Source organism: Periplaneta americana, chromosome 6, assembly GCF_040183065.1.
Source record: "Periplaneta americana isolate PAMFEO1 chromosome 6, P.americana_PAMFEO1_priV1, whole genome shotgun sequence".
In the NCBI taxonomy this organism is placed as follows: Eukaryota; Metazoa; Arthropoda; class Insecta; order Blattodea; family Blattidae; genus Periplaneta; species Periplaneta americana.
In genome coordinates this window covers 25460590-25485399 of record NC_091122.1, presented here as the reverse complement: position 1 = coordinate 25485399, position 24810 = coordinate 25460590, and the positions used below count along the sequence as shown (strand labels likewise).

At 33.8% G+C, this 24810-nt stretch overlaps 1 long non-coding RNA gene across 2 annotated transcripts in view; it reads left to right on the top strand.

The window, feature by feature from the left end:
- The window catches only part of LOC138701154 (uncharacterized), a 761914-nt gene that overhangs the window by 299038 nt on the left and 438066 nt on the right, over positions 1–24810 (top strand). The gene's annotated exons all lie outside the window — the stretch shown is intronic.

Here is a 24810-nt window from a genome sequence, read left to right as displayed (position 1 = left end):
ATTGACCATAAAATTTTAATTAATAAACTTTCAAGTTTTGGATTATCCTTTTCATGCTTACAGTTAATAACATCATATCTTACAAACAGGCAGCAGTATGTTTCATTCAATCAAGTAAAATCGGAACCATTCGCAGTAACTTCAGGTGTACCCCAAGGATCCAATCTTGGTCCCTTGTTCTCTTTACTTTATATCAATGACTTACCTAAACAGATTGTGCACTCTATATGTTACATTGAAGGATGATTATTAAATACGACTGTGATTAAATTAATAACAATGACAGTGACGATGATATTATCGCAGTCTAATATATACTGTCACGAAGCTTGAGTTTTGAGGGTGCTAGGAACAATTGACTGTGCCGATACTATTTCGCATTGTCTATAATGAGGCGATATTAGCGATCCTAGTGGTTAGCAACTATCTATGGATGCATATTTACTACGTATTGAGCTTCGTGACTGTATTTTGTTCAGTGATCTCAGGATTGATTCCGCTCAGAAACTACAGCGTGTTCATAACGCGTGCGTCCGCTTCATTTGTAATGTTCGATACTATGATCATATCTCACCTTTCGAGAAGTTATCATGGCTTAGGTCACAAGAGAGGAGAAATCTGCACTCACTTTCTCTCTTATATCGAATTATGCACACTTCATCCCCCTAGTATTTATTCGCTCGATTTCATACTCTCTCTCGCTATCATAATATTAATACTCGATCACAACGCGATAACACGCTAGAAATTCCACTTCACACATCACCTCTGTATTCCTCATCTTTCACTGTTGCTACCTCTCGTCACTGGAACTCTCTGCCGCCTTAAGTCAAGGGCTGCCGAATATTGAAATCTTTCAAATCCAAGTTAGAAAATTATCTTATGACGAGTTGCCAAACTAACTTAATATTATGGCAAGTGTTGTATTGCATGTTTCCATGTATTCAAATTTTTTTATGTTCTAGTGATATTTAACTTATTTTATATTTTTGTTTTCATATTTTCCGATAATGGTATATCTATAATGTGATAAGTTGAGCTATATATAATCATAATTTTCCTTACTGTGAGTACTTAAAAATATTGTATTCATTGTATGCTTTGTACTGCACTATTTTGCTATTATTATTATTATTATTATTATTATTATTATTATTATTATTATTATTATTATTATCAATAATTGTCTTATTTTTATACTTTGTTTGTCTCATTTATTTTGACCTGCTGTTCACATTTTATTATGCTTTTTCCTTTCTTTCTGTATGTTATATATTATGTCTCATTTCCACTTACTTGTTGTTTACATTTTATTATTATCTTATTCAGTTTTGTGTTAAAATTGTACTGGATGTTCAGTTCAAAGTGTGTCATGGCTCGCTGTATGCCGTCATGTGGCTAGTCGATGAGCCTAGAGAATTCAATGTCCTACACTTCCGCAGAGGTGTAGTACTTATGTGCCAGAGAAGTTGCCTAGCAAGTACGGCGTTCATTCAGAAGAGTACTTACCGATAAGTACGGTAACGCTGGCAGTGGCAGGAATGTGAACTGTTTCGAAACATGTACTGAGGTGAGTTTTTTTCTTACTGTCGGGATATGGGGAGAGGGTTATGACGATTACTTACGTATTTGTTGACATTAACTTCGACGGTCAACATGGGCACGGAGCATTTGATTTGTGTTGTGGAATGTTGCCGTACGCAACCGATGATAACAAATACCCTGCGTACGACTTGCCGGCGCAAAACACAGTTCGAAAGAGGTTATGGTAGCACACAGACCGTACAGACCGCCATCTGTTGCTACGACGTTCAAGTTATACCGTACACGTTCTCAAGTTCACATTGAACGCCTTGATTAATAGGCAACTTCTCTGACACAAAAGCTGAAACTCGCTTCAAATCGCTGACTCATCAACAGTGACGTCATGACACACTCTGAAATGAACACGTAGTAGTGTACATTGTAAATTTTTAGTGTTTTTTATAGCGCAGTTTTACTCCTGGTTGAGTGTTAGAGAAGGCCGTATGGCCTTAACTCTGCCAGGTTAAATAAATCATTATCATTATTATTATTATTATTATTATTATTATTATTATTATTCTAGACTAGGTAATTCTCTCTCGGATCCATTTAATAGTTTATGTGGAGTCCCTCAAGGGTCTACTTTGGGGCTTCTCTTATTTTTATTATTTATAAATGACATAAGTAAAAGAATAAGTTCTAGCTTTCTTTTATTTGCGGATGATCTCTAAATGTTTCTCAAAATTAGTAGTTTGGCTGATTGTCAAATTATTCAAAAGGATATCAATTCAATTGCAATTTGGACTGTTGAAAACGGAATGAAAATTAATCAATCCAAAACTTTTGCTATTTCTTTCACACGTAAAACAACCTTCCAAAAATTTAATTATACTCTTAATAATGTCATAATTAATAGGAAAGATACTATTAGAGATCTTGGTGTCTTACTTTATTCTAAATTATATTTCCATGATCATGTGCAATATATTTATACCCATTCATTAAGAATGCTTGGTCTAATTAGATCTATAACTTATTCTTTTTGTACTCCTATATGTTTGTTAATTTTATACTATACATTGGTCAGATACAAGCTTGAATATGCATCTGTAGTATGGAACTCTATTACTTCCACTGACTCGGCTAAGCTTGAGAATATTAAAAAAAAAATTATTTCCCTTTGTTCTTATAGATTTTTACCTAATTCTGATGATTATAAATATGAGATTAACTGCAAATATTTTAATTGGTGTAGTTTATTTGCCAGACGTCAAGATATTGATTACTTATTTTTTTGTAAAGTTCTTAAGGGTGATATTGATTGTGAATCTTTCCTAAGCAATATCAGTCTTCGTATTCCTGCTAAGGGTTTAAGATATCATAAAATGTTTTACAATAGAAATTCTAAATCTCTCTCTCCGGTCTGCAGATGTATAAAATATGCTAATTTGCATGGATCAAGCTTGGATCCATTTAATGTGTAGTATATATTTTGAAGTTTTATATCAGTTTTCATTTACATCTTTTGTTTAAATGTGTATTTTAATATTATTCTCGCTAACTTTTATATCATTTTGTCATTTATTAATTTACTTGATTCCATCCTTTCATTTTCAAATACAATTACTTTTATCTCATTATGCTATGTAGTTTAGTCATCCATTCTATCCCGTCCATTCATTGTCATTATTGTCGTTGTAGTATAATCTTTTATAGCTTTGTAATACTATTTTATATGATTCCATTCTTCATTTATTATTTCATTATTTCATTTGAATTATCATTTTAATTAGTTGCCATTAATTTAATTATTTCTTTGTACTTTTATTGTAAATTATTGCTAATGTTTTTGTTATATTGTTTGTGCTGAACTGTAATTGGCCTCTGGCTGTTGTACAATACATTAAATATAAGTAAATAAATAAATAAATAAATAAACAAATAAATAAATAAATAAATCTATACTAATAATAAATCTGTAGCCAAAATTTTTCTGGTAATTTTCGATTTTCCAAAAATAATTCGTGTTAACATGTATAATTAACCATCCTGAAACCGAAAATCGCTTTTCTCTATTTTTTGTTTGTATGTCTGTCTGTATGTTTGTTACCTTTTCACGCGATAATGGCTGAACGGATTTCGATGAAAATTGGAATATAAATTAAGTTCGTTGTAACTTAGAATTTAGGCTATATGGCATTCAAAATACGTTATTTAAAAGGGGGGGTTATAAGGGGGCCCGAATTAAATCAATCGAAATATCTCGCTTATTATTGATTTCTATGAAAAATGTTACATAACAAACGTTTCTTTAAAATTGATTTCTGATAAGTTTTATTCTTTGACAAATTTTGATAGGACTGATATTTAATGAGATAAATGAGTTTTAAAATTAAAATAACTGCCATCTAAGGCGGTGTATTGAAATAAAAAACAAATTACTTCGTCTATGAGGGGCCTTGGACACAACAATCGAAAGTTATGAAACATAGCCTACAGACAATGTTTCTGTGTTTTATGAAGTAATATCGGAAGCTAAATTAACCGATTTGTATAATTAATTATTATTTCATCATTGGAAAGTGTAGTTTCTCTGGATGGACATAATGCTATAATGTTATTACAGTAATTTGTGAGTGAATCGAGGACAGGTAAGATTAAAATAGCTTCTTATGCAGAGAAAACTTGATAGGCTATTCTATATATTCATTTCCTGTATTTCTTAAAATATTGTTTATGAACATATTCATTTTTATCTCAGAGAATTAACGAACAACGAGAGTGTATTGATTTAGTATGCAGTAATAGGACGTTAGCTTAGCAATCCATTATTTTATAATTCAAATTTTAACTTTGCTCAATTGAATCGTGTTAAAATATATATGCAATAAATGCAATGCAAAAAAAAATTGGGTAATGAGCGAAGCAGATTATCTTGCGCTGTTGTAAAAGTTGTTCGCTGGATCAAACGTCCTATTTTAATTATGTAATTACTTTATATTTATTTCTAACAGGTGCAGCGGAGCGCACGGGTACGGCTAGTAAATAAATAAATAAGTAAATAAATAAATAAATAAATATAATTATTATATACTAGACTGTGATATTACTAAAATGAAGCCGATGATGACAATCACGATGATAATAAAATTGTGATATGATTATGGCAATAACTGGTAGATAGGATACGGTTACGAGTAGATAATAATTAGCCCATAGTTTGTCTCGTTGGTGTGAATCTGATGCAGTTCTTCATGGGGCAGGTCTTGTGGATTTATGCATGCAGATCATTGGCCTGCAAACCAGGGTCGAAGCCGTGAGGTCGCTGTAATGTCTGCCGGCCCGACGTACCTCGGACCTCACTTCCAATTAGAAGCAAATGACACGTGGACCAGATGATTATTTTTTTCCTCTCCTTGTAATAGTCGTTACTATCAAATGTACCATGACTGCCGTGTTCCACATCATAACCTCCAGCGAAAATAGAACATGCAGAAGGCGGAGTGAGGCAAAAAACGGCCTTAATTTTATACCGAATTATTTAAACAAGCAATTGTTTGTGTGTTGCATTACACAGCATGATTATCTTCTGTACTGTATGTACAATTAGTCCAGAATTAATCTCTGGGAATATAATTTCTACCTGTTAATCAGCTAGAAGCCAAACTTGACTCTAAATTATTATCGTTCCCATTAACAACATTCTCAAGTGTTGTGTTGCAGATGAAGCTATAGTCAGCTTTAGAGGTCGAAGTTTGATATGTTAAGTCATGTGATCAAACTTACTTACTTACTGGCTTTTAAGGAACCCGGAGGTTCATTGCCGCCCTCACATAAGCACGCTATTGGTCCCTATCCTGAGCAAGATTAATCCATTCTCTATCATCATATCCCACCTCCCTCAAATCCATTTTAATATTATCCTCCCATCTACGTCTCAACCTCCCTAAATGTCTTTTTACCTCCGGCCTCCCAACTAACACTCTATATGCATTTCTGGATTCGCCCGTACGTGCTACATGCCCTGCCCATCTCAAACGTCTGGATTTAATGTTCCTAATTATGTCAGGTGAAGAATACAATGCGTGCAGTTCTGTGTTGTGTAACTTTCTCCATTCTCCTGTAACTTCATCCCTCTTAGCCCCAAATATTTTCCTAAGCACCTTATTCTCAATCACCTTTAACCTATTTTCCTCTTTCAAAGTGAGAGTCCAAGTTTCACAACCATAAAGAACAACCGGTAATATAACTGTTTTATACATTCTAACTTTCAGATTTTTTTAACAGCAGACTAGATGACAAAAGCTTCTCAACCGAATAATAACAGGCATTTCTCATATTTATTCTATGTTTAATTTCCTCCCGAGTATAATTTATATTTGTTACTGTTGCTCTAAGATATTTGAACTTCTCCACCTCTTCAAAAGATAAATATCCAATTTTTATATTTCCATTTCGTACAATATTCTGGTCACGAGACATAATCATATACTTTGCCTTTTCGGGATTTACTTCCAAACCTATCTCTTTACTTTCTTCCAGTAAAATTCCCGTGTTTTCCCTAATCGTTTGTGGATTTAAGTCATGTGGTCATAGTAACTGAAACTGTGAATGTCTGACCCAATCAAGCGATGCAAAAATATTTTGTATCATCATAAGTAAACGTGTTAGACTTCAGAAATGTAAACTAGTATATTTATGTAATGCGAAATATTTGGTGAAATTAGCAGCAACTTGAAAGTGGTACTTCGATAGACTTAACGAGACCAACAGACCAACCAATGTAAACCCTAACGGACTTGCTATTGAATAATTTCAAGGGAAAAATTGTTACGGGGCCGGTTTTCGATCCCAGGATCATTTGTTTAGCGGACGAATGCTCTACCGACTGAGCTACCCAGGAACTACACCCGACACCGTCCCAATTTTTCCCCTTATATCCACACAACTCAAGTGGGCTGACAAGGTGCCAGAAACCCCAAATTTGAGTGCAAACATACTCTGTGAATTGAATTGTGGTTTTCTGTTAACATACCTACAGCGACGAGGCTATTTATATTATGTAAATCTGGCTCCCTATGAAGCAGACTTGAATATTTCAAGGGAAAATTGTTCCGGGGCCGGGTATCGATCCCGGGACCCTTCGCTTAGCGCACGAATGCTCTACCAACTGAGCTACCCTGCCACGGAACAATTTTTCCCTTGAAATTATTCAAGTCTGCTACACAGGGAGCTTTACCTGAAAGCCACATTTGCAGGACTTGCTATTGACTATATCAAGCATAGTGAAAACGCTATTTTCAATACATTATTAAAAATTAAAAACGTATTACCAGGAGAGTAGCAATGATAACAATGGTAGAGATAGTAGTAATAGTAATGGTAGTACAGTAATAGCAGACGTCGTAGGACTGGTAACAATGGTAGTAATGGTAATGGTAATAGCGACAGTGACTTTCATGGTAATAGTAGTAGCAACAGTGGTTTTAATAGTAGTTTTAGGAGTGATAGTAGCAATGGCTGATAGTGGTGGTGGTAGTGGTAGCAATAAAGATAGAGTGTAGTAGCAAAAGTTACAGAGGTGGTAGTAGCAATAGTGGTAAAGACGCAATGAAAATAAATGTGTCATGTAAAACAATTTCTTTTATTGAAAAGGAAGCAGAATTTCATTGAACTTTTTTATTTGAAATATCTCAAAGAATAACCCCCTGAAATTAATTACATTACTTACAGTTCATTCTGAATATACGATCAGATGGATGTGGAAGTTCAAATAATAATTAAGCAGGGGACAAAGGTGCACAAATGATGGACATGGACAGATGGCCTGACAGAATTAGGTACCGTAGAAGAGGGTAAAGTCGATCAAAATTTTGCAATTTTTTTTATGATATTGAGGTTATGCAATGGAGCGAAGTTCCTCAGAAAATAGCATTTTGTCGTTATATCCTTCACTTATGAAGACCCGTTACAATAACTGAATTGCAATCTATAAAAAACTGTTTTTTCTTATTTGACTTGTGATCGAAGTTACCTGCTTAAATAGGGTAAAGTCGATCACCATTGAATTTTTAGTTTAAGATCGATTTTAAAATATTGCGGAGTAAAATCGATCACCGTTTGTGTTTAAAAAAAAAACAAATTAAGTGTATTACATATATTTTATTTGTTATAAGGGGTGTAAAAACAATAATAATCTTGAATATATGCCTATAGCATTATATAGTGTATCTTTTGTTACTGTGATCATACTATTCGATACAATTAGGCCTATAGGTCTCCACTGTGCAATCGTGACTATGATTGCCAACTTATAAAACATAAAAACACATTTTAATACTTCACATACCAACAAACAAAGATTTAAGAATTCAAAATTTACATTGAAATACCACCCTTCAATTATAATCTAAAATGCAATTCATATCAGATGTTATTTGAAATCTTCCCCTCCTCATGTCACTTTAGAAACTACGTTGTTCCCATAGTCAGGTACAGAGGGGTGTACAAAATATGTTCCTTTGGCAAGAAGCAAGAAATTCACCATAATTTCGTCTTCCTCTTTCCCTACTATCCCATCAATATAAGCTATACTATGACACTTTTCTGTTTATAAGTGTTAGTTGGAGGTATTTCGGTGAACAATTTATTCTTCCTGCTGGTCCTATCTGTTTCGAGTAGGTCGATGGCATGATCGACTTAACCCTACAAAGGTACAAGTTTTCTTAAAATAATAAGTTTCAATACTAACATTTACGAACTGCAAAACTATTATTTCAGGATGCAATCTCAACGAAAAGTACTTACGTATACTTCCTGTCTCCTTTCACTGCTGACTATAACAGAGTTTGTAAGACTTTGTTTTCATTTAAGAGAAAAAGTTGAGAATAACAATTTTCACTTCAACGGTCTGTGTTCCCATTGTTGGCATTCGCAGGCTTTTTGTTGTCCCTCTCGCTTACATTTGCAACGTCAGGCAATGAAGTCAGCATAACAAAATTTTAACAAGTACTGTAACTGAGAAAATATATACTCGTAATTTTCAATAAAAATCGCAAATGATCGATTTTATACTCACTGATTGGCTTTACCCACTTCTACGGTACTAGAAACTATTTTTATACATCTTCCCTTAAAATCAGTGCATTTGTGGCGTTGCAAAACTTCTTTAGATATTGCGTATTACGAGGAAATACAACGCAGTTTCCTCTTTCATCATGTACGAACAATAAATCATAATGCAGGAATCCCAACACTTTACCTGTTAAATGAACAAGTATCTTGTTCAAACATTGCAATAAATCTTGCCGCCGATTATCCTACAAGTCTATTTACGGTTAGAGGATGCTGAATTCAGTAACGTATCTGCGAACTGCACACCGCTACGTGTGTTCCTGGAACAGTTCCATCTGTTATCACCAAGTGAGACTCTTTCCCACTCGTGTTTTCTAGCCGTCAGTGATTCAGAATGCTTATTCAACTAGTCTCTTGTTTGATCTGTTCCACGCTACATTCTTTTGTCTCGAATTGCTGGCGACGGAAACATCTGCATAGACTTGCAATGACGAACAAACCAAAGCCCAGATATGGTCGTAATTATTTTCTACAGCTGCTCTAGAAATATTGTCGGCAATACCAAGTCATATAAAATTTCCGGATTTACTTATCTTTGTATGTACACAACTGTATATCGAAAAGGACTACACTGGAAAGCCAGGACAAGTTCAACAATAGAGACTTAAGGAGAAACTATGGTGAAATACTTAATTACTTCGGCGTTTAAGGAACCCGGAGGTTCATTGCCGTCCTCACATAAGCCAGCCATCAGTCCCTATCCTGAGCAATATTAATAAAGTCTCTACCATCACATCCCACCACTCTCCAATCCATTTTAATATGATCCTCCCATCTAAGTCTCGGCCTCCCCAAAAGTCTTTTTCGCTCCAGCCTCTCAACTAACACTCTATATTTTTTCTGGATTCGCTCATACGTGCTACATGCTCTCCCCATCTCAAACGTCTGGATTTAATGTTCCTAATTATGTATGTATTTATTCACACTGCAGATGGGTATACTGGATATTCATTTCAAAGTGTGTCATGACGTCACTGTTGTTGAGTCACCGATTTGAAGCGAGTTTCAGCTTATATGTCAGAGAAGTTGCCTATTATTCAAGGCGTTCTTCAATCTGAACTTGAGAACGTGTACGGTATAACTTGAACGTCATAGCAACAGATGGCGGTCTGTACGATCTGTGTGCTACCATAACCTCTTTCTAACTGTGTTTTGAGCCGGCAAGTCGTACGCAGGGTATTTGTTATCATCGGTTGCGTACGGTAACATTCCACAACACAAATCAAATGCTCCGTGCCATGTTGACCGTCGAAGTTAATGTCAACAAATACGTAAGTAATCGTCTTAACCCCTCTCCCCATATCCCGACAGTACGTATTTCCAAACAGTTCACATTCCTGCCACTACCGGCGTTATCGTACACATCGGTACGTACTCTTCAGAATGAACGCCGTACTTGCTAGGCAACTTCTCTGCTTCCTAGGTAATACACCTTTGCGGAAGTGTAGGAATATTGAATTCTCTAGGCTCATCGGCTAGTCACATGACGGCATACAGCGAGCCATGATACACTTTGAACTGAACACCCAGTATACCTGGTGGCAGTAGTAACTAATTACGCTCAATAATGACAATTAATAAACACAATTAATAATAAATTAAAAATAACAAAATTACAAAACACATCCACATATGCAGAACACATCACAAATGCCAACCACACCTACAGAGACATCAACACAGACATGGAAATACTGCATATCCAACCAAAAAGCCAGAAACTCAACACACTAGAACAATATGAAATATACAGACACACGAAAACACACCCCAACGATATTCTCAACACACAACTCAATTTCAAAACACATACACTCTTTGACTCTACACTACGAACGCACCCTCACAGGAAACAAGAGGCGCCAAGACCAACAACGACCAGTTCCGAAGATGACCAAAAATAGGTCGAAAAATGTTAACAAGGTACGTTAATAATATTTAACACAAGAAAGTTCTTAGCATATATATTCCGAAGTGATACAGTGTTAAAAGTTGTGTAATCAAGATGTACAATAATAATAATAATAATAATAATAATAATAATAATAATAATAATAATAATAACAGGGAGCATCCTAAATTAAATTAAGCACGATCACTTAAAATAACATTTAAAGTAAATCTAATTTGTATCTTAACCCTAAGTTCGAAATAAAACCTACGAGTATGATATGTTCATACCTGCACAAGTACCTTTCAGCACTACACTCATTTCGCTGACAACTCACTCACTGCACTGGAACTACGACACATTTCAATGATTCTATCCTGATTTCACTAACACTTCAAAATATTTCACTGTTCAAATACTTTGCACTGCCACTATAAACTATAAAACGTCACTGACAGAAACACACTTCACTTACACAACACACTTCACTGACACAACATACTTCACACTTAACTGAAAGAACACACTTCTTCACTGATACAACACTTCAATAACAAAATATCAATTACACCCTTTAAATAGTGTGTATAATATACTACCGTCTATTAGTAAAGTTCTTAAGCCTATTTTTAAATACATTTTTGGTTATTGGTAAAGCCTTTAGTAAGTCTGCAGGTAAAGCATTCCAGTCCCTAATAGTACGACTGAGAAAAGAAAACTTTCCAGTGTCCGTCCTCTGTCTTCTTTCCTCAATTTATATGAGTGGTGAGGTGAAGAATAGAATGCGTGCAGTTTTGCGTTGTGTAGCTTTCTCCAATCTCCTGTAACTTCATCCCTCTTAGCCCCAAATATTTTCCTAAGAACCTTATTCTCAAACATCTTAAATCTCTCTTTCTCTCTCAAAGAGAGAGTCCAAGTTTCACAACCATACAGAACAACCGGTAATATAACTGTTTTATAAATTCTAACTTTCGGATTTTTTGACAGCAGACTAGATGACAAAAGTTTCTCAACCGAATAATAACAGGCGTTTAATTTCCTTTCGAGTGTCATTTATATTTGTTACTGTTGCTCCAAGATATTTGATTTTTTCCACCTCTTCAAAGGATAAATTTCCAATTTTTATATTTCCATTTCGTGCAATATTCTAGTCATGATACATAAATCATATACTTTGTCTTGTATGGCTTAGAAAGGATGAATTAAAATGTGAATAAAACAAGTTAAAATCTAAATAAAAAGACTTAGGACACTTTGGATTTGACTCTTCAATTCTGAATAGTTTGAAGCAATATTTGTATATTTTCACATCAAAGGTAAGTGAATACTTTATGAAGAATTTCAGTTCTTGCATGAATCATGCACCTACAAGTATTGTCTGTAACGGTGCAAACGATTTCCTTATCTCTGTGTACAGAGATCATTATTACTATTTATATCTGTGACAGATCTCTCAGCGGTGTGTGTCACATTTATTTGTCGAAGTGTTGGTTCTATTCGCTCCCCTCTATGATATACACTCCGTGAAATGATTGCCCAAGTCTTGGCTTCAGCATTCAAATGAGGGGCGGACTTTTATCTTGTCTCGTGGGTTATTCATTACTTGTTTGTATTAGCTGTAGGAGTCATTTGCGTTGTTCTGTTGGCACTTCTGATTTATTAGCAACCAAGCGCCGCTATTTGCTAACACTAGCAAGTTTCTAATTGTAACAGTGTCACCAGGTCATTCTGTAAAGAATTAGAAGAATTTTTGTTAAAATTATATTACTGTAATACAGGATGTTCATGAAATTCCCAGACACACAAGTTTTAGATTTAATTTCATTTATATGCCAAAATAGAAGTTTGTCGGTTGTAACATGGTAGCCTATGATATACCGAGGGACGTTATGTAATCCTAACAATAGATTAATAGTCGATTTCGTAAACACATTACGTCATTAGGTTAAAGATGTTGCCCAATGTCTTAATGCACGTGTAAATCACGAAATATTCCACAGGTTTCTCTGTAAATCACTTTACGTCATTCCGCTCTATTTCAGATCTATAAATTCCAGAGTTGCTTCGAATAGGATCCGTTTAGTGGAAAAGCACATATTTCACAAATATAATTTTACTGTAATTCAACATTTTTTCTTCTCAAAATCTAAACGGCTGTACATAACTGTGGAGTTTAATGTTTTTGAAATCCTAATAGTTCCTTTTTAATCTTTGAATCTTAATGTCGTCTATCATCTGATATCTTCTTCTACCCCGAACTCTTCTCTCATTCACCATTCCTTCCAGTGCATCCTTCAGTAGGCAGTTTCTTCTCAGCCAGTGACCCAACCAATTTCTTTTCCTCTTCCTGATTAGTTTCAGCATCATTCTTTCTTCACCCACTCTTTCCAACACAGCTTCATTTCTTATTCTCTCTGTCCACTTCACACGCTCCATTCTTCTCCATATCCACATTTCAAATGCTTCTATTCGTTTCTTTTCACTTCGTCGTAACGTCCATATTTCTGCCCCATACAATGCCACACTCCATACAAAGCACTTCACTAGTCTCTTCCTTAGTTATTTTTCCAGAGGTCCACAGAAGATGCTCCTTTTTCTATTAAAAGCTTCCTTTGCCATTACTATCCTCCTTTTGACTTCCTGGCAGCAGCTCATGTTACTGCTTATAGTACACCCCAAGTATATGAAGCTATCCACTTGCTCTACTGCCTCATTTAGAATTCGCAAGCTCACTTTCTTTATTTTTCTTCCGATAACCATGGTCTTCGTCTTGTTGACATATATCTTCATCCCATACTGCTCACAGCTGTTATCTCCAGTAGCGTATACCTTAGTATCATCTCTCCTGCTAATACCACCATATCATCAGCATATCTTAGGCACCTTCTTCTTCTTTCTCTTCTTCTTATTCTTCTTCCTCCTCCTCTTCCCGCTATTATCACTCCTCCCATATTCTGAAAAAGTTCTTCACTAAATTCTCCGAGTAGATGCTTATTTCCTCCCAAAAATTAATTCCTCAAATTGCGAATATTCGACAGATAGACACATTTTATTTATTTATTTGTTTATTTAGTTATTCATTTATTTAGGCCTACTTATTTTATTTTTATTTATTTATATGACATATATTTACTTGTTTCTTTCTGTAGTTCATTTAAGTTATTAATTTGTTTATTTTCTTCTTTATTTATTTGTTATTTACTTATTTATTTATTTCATTTATTTATATCGTTCATTTAATCATTTATTTATTTACTTGCTTCTATAGTTATTTATTCATTTATTTATTTATTTAGGCCTACTTATTTTATTTTTATTTATATGTTTACTTATTTATCTATTTTTCTATTTATTTATATATAACATATATTTATTTCTTTGTGTAGTTTGTTTATTCGCTTCTTTATTTATTTTATTTATTTATATCGCTCATTCAATTATTTATTTATTTAGGCCTACTTATTTTATTTTTATTTATTTACTTACCGGTATTTATCTGTTTTTCTATTTATTTATCTATTTATTTATTTATGACATATTTACTTGTTTCTTTGTGCAGTTTATTTATTAATTTGTTTATTTTCTTCTTTATTTATTTGCTTCGTTATTTATTTTATTTATTTACATTGCTCTTTCAATATTTTATTTATTTATTTATGACATATTTACTTGTTTTTTTTGTGCAGTTTATTTATTAATTTGTTTATTTTCTTCTTTACTTATTTGCTTCGTTATTTATTTTATTTATTTACATTGCTCTTTCAATATTTTATTTATTTATTTATTTATTTATTTATTTATTTATGATATATTTACTTGTTTCTTTATGCAGTTTATTTATTAATTTGTTTATTTTCTTCTTTATTTATTTGCTTCGTTATTTATTTTATTTATTTACATTACTCTTTCAATATTTTATTTATTTATTTATTTATGACATATTTACTTGTTTCTTTGTGCAGTTTATTTATTAATTTGTTTATTTTCTTCTTTATTTATTTGCTTCGTTATTTATTTTATTTATTTACATTGCTCTTTCAATATTTTATTTATTTATTTAGGCCTATTTATTTTATTTTTATTTTTATATTTACTTATTTATCTATTTATCTATTTTTACATTTATTCATTCACATATAACATATATTTATTTGTCTCTTTGTGTAGTTTGTTTATTTATTAATTTGTGTATTTGCTTCTCTATTTAGTTTATTTATTTATATCGCTCATTAAATTATTTATTTATTTAGTTAGGCTTACTTATTTTATTTATTTACTTATTTATCTATTTTTCTATTTATTTATTTCTATATATCGCTCATTTAATCATTTATTTATTTATTTGCTTCTTTAGTCATTTATTAATTGATTAATTTATTTATTTAGGCCTACTTATTTTATTTTTATTTATATATTTACTTATTTATTTATTTATCTATTTTTCTATTCATTTATTCATTTATTTGTTTATTTATTTATTTATTTGTAACATATATTTATTTGTTTATTTGTGTAGTTTATTTATTTATTAATTTGTTTATTTGCTTCTTTATTTATTTTATTTATTTATTTATTTATATGCTCATTAATTAATTAAGTTATTTTTCAACATACGGTCATATCTTTCAATAAGGACGAATCTAAGAAATAACCGAAGCTATATGTCGTGTCTTTGTTGTAGTTGGAGAAGCTACAACGGCGCTCCTAGCGGCCGAGACCTGAAGAGAACGGCAATACAATTATTCTTCATTGGCAGTTATTAGGAATTCCCGCAATCGGAGAGGGTATTCTTGGCAAGTAGGGCAACACGAAAGACAAGGGCCTCCCAGCCCCGAAGCGTTTCATTGGCAAAATTGTCGAATTCCTTTCAAGAAAGCCGACTCTGTCGCTACGAGTAGGTACACTCCCAGACACTATACCTGTCCAATTTTAAACTGAGTCATCAGCTGACGGGCTGCGATGATAAGCAGTCCCATAGCAAAGGGGTCGACGTCTTCAGTTATCGACGTATAGGCCTACCAGTTGAGAAGAATTGTCTCGTACCTTTACTTTGTCACTTCCATATTGTAATTAATTCTTTTGCACGATCGTGTATTTTTTTTTTTTTGTATTTACAACTATTGTTTTTATGCCTTGAAAGTTACAATTCCCACACAGAAACTTGTTGCCACGGAAACCATTCTTCATAACATAAAACTATACTGAAATTGAAATGGACCCATTACAATGCACTTATTGTTACTTAGTTCCGATTATAGTACAGTTATGAGAAGGCTTTGAAATATTCTTTTAGTGGGTTATTTTACGACGCTGTATCAACATCTCAGGTTATTTACCGTCTGAATGAAATGAAGGTGATGATGCCAGTGAAATGAGTCCGGGGTCCAGCACCTAAAGTTACCCAGCATTTGCTCGTATTGGGTTGAGAGATAGTCCCGGAAAAAAAAAACTCAACCAAGTAACTTGCCCCGACCGGGATTCAAACCCGGGCCACCTGGTTTCACGACCAGACTCGATCGCTAATCGTTACTCCACAGGTGTGGACTACACATTTACAGCCGAAATGGTGTGCAACTAGAAAATTTGTAACAGTCCTGCCATCTATCCGCAATATGCGAATCCCGAATCACGCAAGTGAAGTGAGTAGACATTGGATACATACATACATACATACATACATACATACATACATACATACATACATACATACATACATACATACATACATACATGCATGTCCTTTCTTTCTTTTTTCTGACTTTTCTCTCTTCTATGTTTTGTATTCATTTGAAAGTTTTTTTTTTTTTGTTTGCTTATACATTATTTATTCCTTTATCATCAGAACTATAAATGATTGGAATGACCTACCTGCAGCGGTCTTTGAGGGCTGTCCTTCCTTAAGGAGATTAAAGAATAACTTAAAACGTTGTGTATAAAGTGTAAATTAAAATTAAGGTGACGTTTATTTTTTAAGATGACATGTAGGCCTATTTATTTAGCCTGACGAGTTACTCCCTTGGTTTGAATTGTAAGTTTAGTTTAAATGTAGTTTTGTTTATAAGTGTGAATAAGGTTGTAATTGTGTGTATTATTTGAACTGTTGTATCAGTGAAGTGTGGTGAGTCAGTGAAGTTATAGTTTTACAGTGCAGTGAATAGTTCCGATCAGTGATAATTTATAGCGTCAATGAAATGTGTTCTATAGTGTCAGTGAAATGTGTTCTAAAGTGTCAGTGAAATGCGTCATAGTGCCACTACAGTGAGTGAGATGAGAGTAAAGTGAAAGATTATTATCAGTACCAATGTGAAACTTACGTAGGGCCTATACATATGTAGGTTGTATTGTAAAATTAGGTTCACTTATTAATTAGGCTATTTTATGTATTATTATTAATTGTAATTATTGTGTTAAATTATATTGTGTATTCTTATTGTATTGTGTATTGTTTATGTTGTTGTACCACTGCCACCGGGTGCTTGCCCACTTGCAGTGTAAATAAATACATACGTACATAAAGCTTGAGTTCGTCTTTCATTTCTGTTTTCCTTTATTTACATCTCCTTCTTTATCATTTTCCTCCCTTTCTCTTATTCTGCTACACAGTTTGTTTTTCAGCGTTTAATTAATAGTTCATAGTATTTTGTTATTTAATTCATAAATGACTCTTGTCACATGTAACTCTTATCTAAATCAAATTGTTGAATTCTTCGTAAGTTCAATGTATGTATACTTTTGCTGGTTGAGTGGAAGAGAAGGCCTTACGGCCTTAACTCTGCCAGCTAAAATAAATGAATAATAATAATGATGATAATAAGTATTATTATGCTTATTATTATTATTATTATGATTATGATTATGATTATTATTATTATTATTATTATTATTATTATTATTATTATTTATCTTCATTCTTCCTGTTTCATGATTAGTTATTTGTATCTGTCTTTCATTTCAGTTTCAATTATTTTTCTTTCATTCTGTTAATCTCCTCCTTTTTCTACTCCGAATAAAACGTCCGTAGTTCTTTGGTCCATTTTCTTCTCTCCCGTCCACGATTCATTCAGCTATGCTTTAACTATAACAGAAGATATCTCGCTATTGAAGCGTAAGCAAGATATCACGCTCTATTTTTAAGGCACGAGTTTCCGCATGCCCGTCCCTCACGACCCAATATTTTGCTGAAGGTCAGTGCCTACATTCCCAGGAGGTCACAGAACTGAAACAGACGAGATGGCGGCGGAGATGTGTCACCCAGACGGGACAACTCAGCCTAGTCCTCCTGCATTCAATTTGTGAGGTGAAAGATGCCAGTTCGAAGGGCTCGAAACGACTTCCACTTCATACCAGCTGCAGCCTGAGTTAGATTTAGCTTACGGGCTGAATGACTGCAAGCAAAGTTTCTATATTTGTAATTCGCTTTCATTTTCTTCTCACACGAAGTTATAAAAAATAAACGATGTCATCAAGATAACACAAATTTTCTCATTAATTATACGTTTTGTGTATTCTGAAGTAATGAAGTTTGTCGTTTTATCAGTTACATTGCTGTCTACGTAACACAATCACGTGTTTACATTATACTCCACATTCGATCTTTGTTACCTCGGTCGACAGGCACACATATGCTCTGAATCACATCCCAATGCAAGCAGAGAGACTCAAATTCTCATGAAACAGATATTCACATAAGAATAGAAACAAAAGAAGAAGAAAGGAGAAAATAAAAATTGACAGAGAATTAATTAAATTCCTTGGATTTTTTTATTTTCACGGATTGTGTATTTTGTGAACTGCTGGAGTGTAAGAAAAGGCCGTATGGCCATAACTCAGCCATTATGAATGAATGAATAATTGAATAAATAAATAAATAAATAAATAAATAAACAAATAAACAAACAAACAAATAAATATATATATAAATAAATAAATAAATAAATAAACAAATAATCACTTTACAAGCAAAATACACCCTTTGATTATGAAAACCTTCGCTTTCGACATCCATCCTACGAAAATATTCTCATACACATTTTGATTATCTAAAACGTCACTTTTAAGTATATGATTATGTCTCGTGACCTGAATATTATACGAAATGGAAATATAAAAATTGGAGATTTATCCTTCGAAGTGGTGGAAAAATTCAAATATCTTGGAGCAACAGTAACAAATATAAATGACATTCAGGAGGAAATTAAACGCAGAATAAATATGGGAAATGCCTCTTATTATTCGGTTGAGAAGCTTTTGTCATCTAGTCTGCTGTCAAAAAATGTGAAAGTTAGAATTTATAAAACAGTTATATTACCGGTTGTTCTTTATGGTTGTGAAACTTGGACTCTCACTCTGAGAGAGGAACTTAGGTTAAGGGTGTTTGAGAATAAGGTGCTTAGGAAAATATTTGGGGCTAAGAGGGATGAAGTTACAGGAGAATGGAGAAAGTTACACAACACAGAACTGCACGCATTGTATTCTTCACCTGACATAATTAGGAACATTAAATTCAGACGTTTGATATGGACAGGGCATGCAGCACGTATGGACGAATCCAGAAATGCATATAGAGTGTTAGTCGGGAGATCGGAGGAAAAAAGACCTTTGGGGAGTCCGAGACGTAGATGGGACGATAATATTAAATGGATTTGAGGGAGGTGGGATATGATGATAGAGACTGGATTAATCTTGCACAGGATAGGGACCGATGGCGGGCTTATGTGAGGGCGGCAATGAACCTTCGGGTTCCTTAAAAGCCACTTGTAAGTAAGTAAAACGTCACTTTGGACACGTCAGGTTTTCGACACTCATCCTACAAATAAATTCTCATATACACTCTTTGATTATCAAAACCTTCGCTTTCGACATTTATCCTAGAAAAATATTCTCATACACATTTCGATTATCAAAAACTTCACTTTGGACACGTCATGTTTCTGGACACTCGTCTTAGAAAAATATTCTTATTCACCCTTTGAATATCAAAACTTTCGCTTTGAACACTCATCGTAAAAAATATTCTCATACACAATATGATTATCAAAAACTTCATTTTGGACACGTCAGGTTTTCGAAACTCATCCTAGAAAAATATTCTCATACACCCTATGATTATCAAAAACTTCTCTCTGGACACGTCAGGTTTTGGACACTTATTCTATTTAGAAACAAATTTATTCTCATACATCTTTTGCTTATCAAAATCTTCTCTTTGATCACTTCAGGTTTTGGACACTCATCCTAGAAATAAATTCTCATACTCGTACACCCTGTGTTTATCAAAACCTTCGCTTTCGACTTTCATCCTACAAAAATATTCTCATACACATTTTGATTATCAAAAACTTCACTTTGGACACGTCAGGTTTTTGAACACTCATACTAGAAAAATATTCTCATACACACTTTGAATATCAAAAACTTCGCTTTGGACACGTCCGGTTTTGGACACTTATTCTAGAAAAAAATTCTCATACGAGTACACCCTTTGATTATCAAAACCTTCGCTTTCGACATTCATCCTAGAAAAATATTCACATACACATTTTGATTATCAAAAACTTCGCTTTGGACACGTCAAGTTTTGGATACTCATCCTAGAAAAATATTCTCATATACCCTTTGATTATCAAAAACTTCCCTTTCGACATTCATCCTAGAAAATTATTCTCATATACCCTTTTATTATCAAAAACTTCACTTTGGACAAGTCAGGTTTTGGCCACTTATTTTAGAAACAAATTTATTCTCATCTTTTGATTATCAAAAACTTCTCTTTGGTCACTTCAGGTTTTGGACACTCATCCTAGAAATAAATTTTCATACATCCTTTTATTATCAAAAACTTCGCTTTCGACATTCATGCTAGAAAAATATTCTCATACACATTTTGATTATCAAAATCTTCACTTTGGACACGTGAGGTTTTGGACACTCAACCTAGAAATAAATTCTCATACACCCTTTTATTATTAAGAACTTCGCTTTCGATATTCATCCTAGAAAAATATTCTTACACACATTTTGATTATAAAAAACTTCACTTTGGTCACTTCAGGTTTTGGACACTCATCCTAGAAATAAATTCACATACTCGTACACCCTTTGATTATCAGAGCCTTTGCTTTCGACATTCATCCTACAAAAATATTCTCATATACGTTTTGATTAACAAAAAATTCAGTTTGGACACGTCAGTTTTTTGGACACTCATTGTAGAAAGATATTTTCATACACCCTTTGGTTATCAAAAACTTCGCTCTCGACACGTCAGGTTTTGGGCACTTATTCTAGAAACAAATTTATTCTCATACATCTTTTGATTATCAAAAACGTCTCTTTGGTCACTTCAGGTTTGGACACTTACCCTAGAAATGAAATCTCATACACCCTTTTATTATTAAGAACTTCGCTTTCGATATTCATCCTAGAAAAATATTCTCATACACATTTTTATTATCAAAAATTTCACTTTGGACACGTGAAGTTTTGGACACTCATCCTAGAAACATATTCTCATACATATTTTGATTATGAAAAACTTCACTTTGGACACGAGAAGTTTTGGACACTCATCCCAGAAAAATATCCTCATACATATTTTGATTATCAAAAACTTCTCTTTGGTCACTTCAGGTTTTGGACACTCATCCTACAAATAAATTTTCATACATCCTCTTATTATCAAAAACTTTGTTTTCTACATTCATCCTACAAAAATATTCTCATACACATTTTGATTATCAAAAAATTCACTTTGGACACGTCAGGTTTTTGGACACTCATCCTAGAAAAATATTTTCATACACACTTTGAATATAAAAAACTTCGCTTTCAACACTCATCCTAGAAAAATATTCTCATACATATTTTTATTTTCAAAAACTTCGCTTTGGACACGTCAGGTTTTGGACAATCATCCTAGAAAAATATTCTCATACAACTTTTGATTATCAAAACCTTCGCTTTAGACATTCATCCTACAAATACTATTCTCATACATATTTTCATTTTCAAAAACTTCGCTTTGGACAAGCCAGGTTTTGAACAATCATCCTAGAAAAATATTCTCAGAGATCTTTTGATTATCAAAAACTTCGCTTTCGACGTTCATCCTAGAAATAATATTCTCATACATATTTTTATTTTCAAAACCTTCGCTTTGGACAAGTCAGGTTTTGGACAATCATCCTAGAAAAATATTCTCATATAACTTTTGATTATGAAAAACTTCGCTTTCGACATTCATCCTACAAATAATAGACTATTCTCATACATATTTTTATTTTCTAAAACTTCACTTTGGACACGTCAGGTTTGAACACGTAAACCAGGCGTGAAGAATCTCACGACGAGCGTTTTCTGATAGTTAAATGACCTGGCGGAAATGGCAACAGGGCATACCGTGTTGTCATACTAATTTTAAGCCGTGTTTCCTTGAACAGTGACTACAACAATGCCGAGTATCGCTTGTGGTCGATGATGGAGAACACTACTCAGGCTCGAGGTCGGGACCCTTTTAACGCGGAATCTGTCACAGATAGATGCGACGGATGCTGGACCTCGGCTACACACGGATTTTTAGAGTCCCCCTCCCTTCTCGCCCCACTCACATGGCGAGTAGACGAACAATTTCTCAGAAGGGAATAAATAGACTCAGTAAGAAAACACTTCACTCGCTCTCTGTCAGACTCCATCTCCTTCTTTCTCCGCTGGCGATGTTTGTCCCATGGGGCAAATCTAATTTTCTAAAGCAGAATACAGTCACGGCGCAACGTGTATAATTTCTAATCCGATAAACAATGCTAATACAACTTTGGGTTTATTTCTTACTAGCCGTACCCGTGCGCTCCGCTGCACCCGTTAGACATAAATATAAAGTAATTACATAATTAAAATAGGGCGTTTGATTCAGGTAACATTCGTGTTTGATAGAGGAATAAATCGTTTAGTATGTTACTTAATTTAAATTGTATTAAAAAAAATTAAAATGCGATCATTTTGATCCAGAGACATAAACATTATTTTAGGAAATACAGGAAACGAATGTACAGAATAGCCTATTAAGCTTTCTGTGCATAAGAAGGTATTTTAATCTTACCTGTCCTCGATTCACTCAGAAGTTACTTTAATAACATTATAGCATTATGCCCATCTAGTAAAACTACACTTTTCAATGGTGAATTAATAATTAATTATACAAATCGGTTAATTTAGCTTCCGATATTACTTCATACGAACACAGAAACATTCTCTGTAGGCTATGTTTCATAGCTTTCGATTGTTGCTGTCCAAGGCCCCTTATAGACGAAGTCATTTGTTTTTTATTTCATTACACCGCCTTGGATGGCGTTGTTATTGTAATTTTAAAACTCATTTATCTCATTAAATATCAGTCCTATCAAAATTTTGCATAGAATAAAACTTATCGGAAATTATTTTTAAAGAAACTTTTGTTATGTAATATTTTTCGTGAAAATTAATAATAAGGGAGATATTTCGATTTATTTAATTCAAGCCCCCTTATAACCCCCCTTTTAAATGACGTATTTTGAATGCCATATAGCCTAAAATCTAAGTTACAACGAACTTAATTTATATTCTAATTTTCATCGAAATCCGTTCAGCCATTATCGCGTGAAAAGGTAACAAACATCCAGACAGACAGACAGACAGACAGACAGACAGACATACATACATACATACATACAAACAAAAATGTCAAAAAAGCTATTTTCGGTTTCAGGGTGGTTGATTATATATGTTAGGAGCAATTATTTTTGGAAAATCGAAAATTAACAGAAAAATTTCGGCTACAGATTATTATTAGTATAGATAATTCTTTAATTAGAATATCGTGACATGCACAACAGGTGTACATGGGTTCTAAACATGACTATGGTATGAATGTTTCTCCTTTCACAATGTGGTGACTAGAGACAGACAAAATATGAAATTTCATATTCTAAACCAAGTGGACATTGGCGGAGTGATAGTAGGAAGAAGAATAAAGTGCATAATATTTGCTGCTGATATGGCGTTGTTAGGAGGAGAGGAAGTGACACTAAACTAAGGTATATGCTACTGGAGCTAAATGACAGCTGTGAGCAGTATGGGATGATAAATGCAAACAAGACGAAGAGCATGGTCATACTTACTTACTTACTTACTGGCTTTTAAGGAACCCGGAGGTTCACTACCGCCCTCACATAAGCCCGCCATCGGTCCCTATCCTGAACAAGATTAATCCAGTCTCTACCATCATATCCCATCTCACTCAAATCCATTTTAATATTATCCTCACATCTACGTCTCGGCCTCCCTAAAGGTCTTTTTCCCTCCGGCCTCCCAACTAACACTCTATATGCATTTCTGGATTCGCCCATACGTGCTACATGCCCTGCCCATCTCAAACGTCTGGATTTTAATGTTTCTAATTATGTCAGGTGAATAATACAATGCGTGCAGTTCTGCGTTGTGTAACTTCCTCCATTTTCCTGTAACTTCATCCCTCTTAGCCCCAAATATTTTCCTAAGCACCTTATTCTCAAACACCCTTAACCTATGTTCCTCTCTCAAAGTGTAAGTCCCAGTTTCACAACCATACACAACAACCGGTAATATAACTGCTTTATAAATTCTAACTTTCAGATTTTTTGACAGCAGACTGGATGACAAAAGCTTCTCAACCGAATAATAACAGGCATTTCCCATGTTTATTCTGCGTTTAATTTCCTCCCGTGTGTTATTTATATTTGTTACTGTTGCTCCAAGATATTTGAACTTTTCCGCCTTTTCAAAGGATAAATTTCAAATTTTAATATTTCCATTTCGTATAATATTCTGGTCACGAGACATAATCATATACTTTGTCTTTTTGAGATTTATTTCCAAACCTATTGCTTTAGTCTACTTGCTTCAAGTACAATTTCCGTGTTTTCCCTAATCGTTTGTGGATTTCCTCCTAGCATATTCACGTCATCCGCATAGACAAGCAGCTGATGTAACCGTTCAATTCCAAACCCTCTCTGTTATCCTGAACTTTCCTAATGGCATACTCTAGAGCAAAGTTAAAAAGTAAAGGTGATAGCGCATCTCCTCGCTTTAGCGCGCAGTGAACTGGAAAAGCATCAGACAGAAACTGGTCTATACGGACTCTGCTGTACGTTTCACTGAGACACATTTTAATTAATCGAACTAGTTTCTTGGGAATACCAAATTCAATAAGAATGTTATATAAAACTTCTCCCTTAATCGAATCGTGTGTC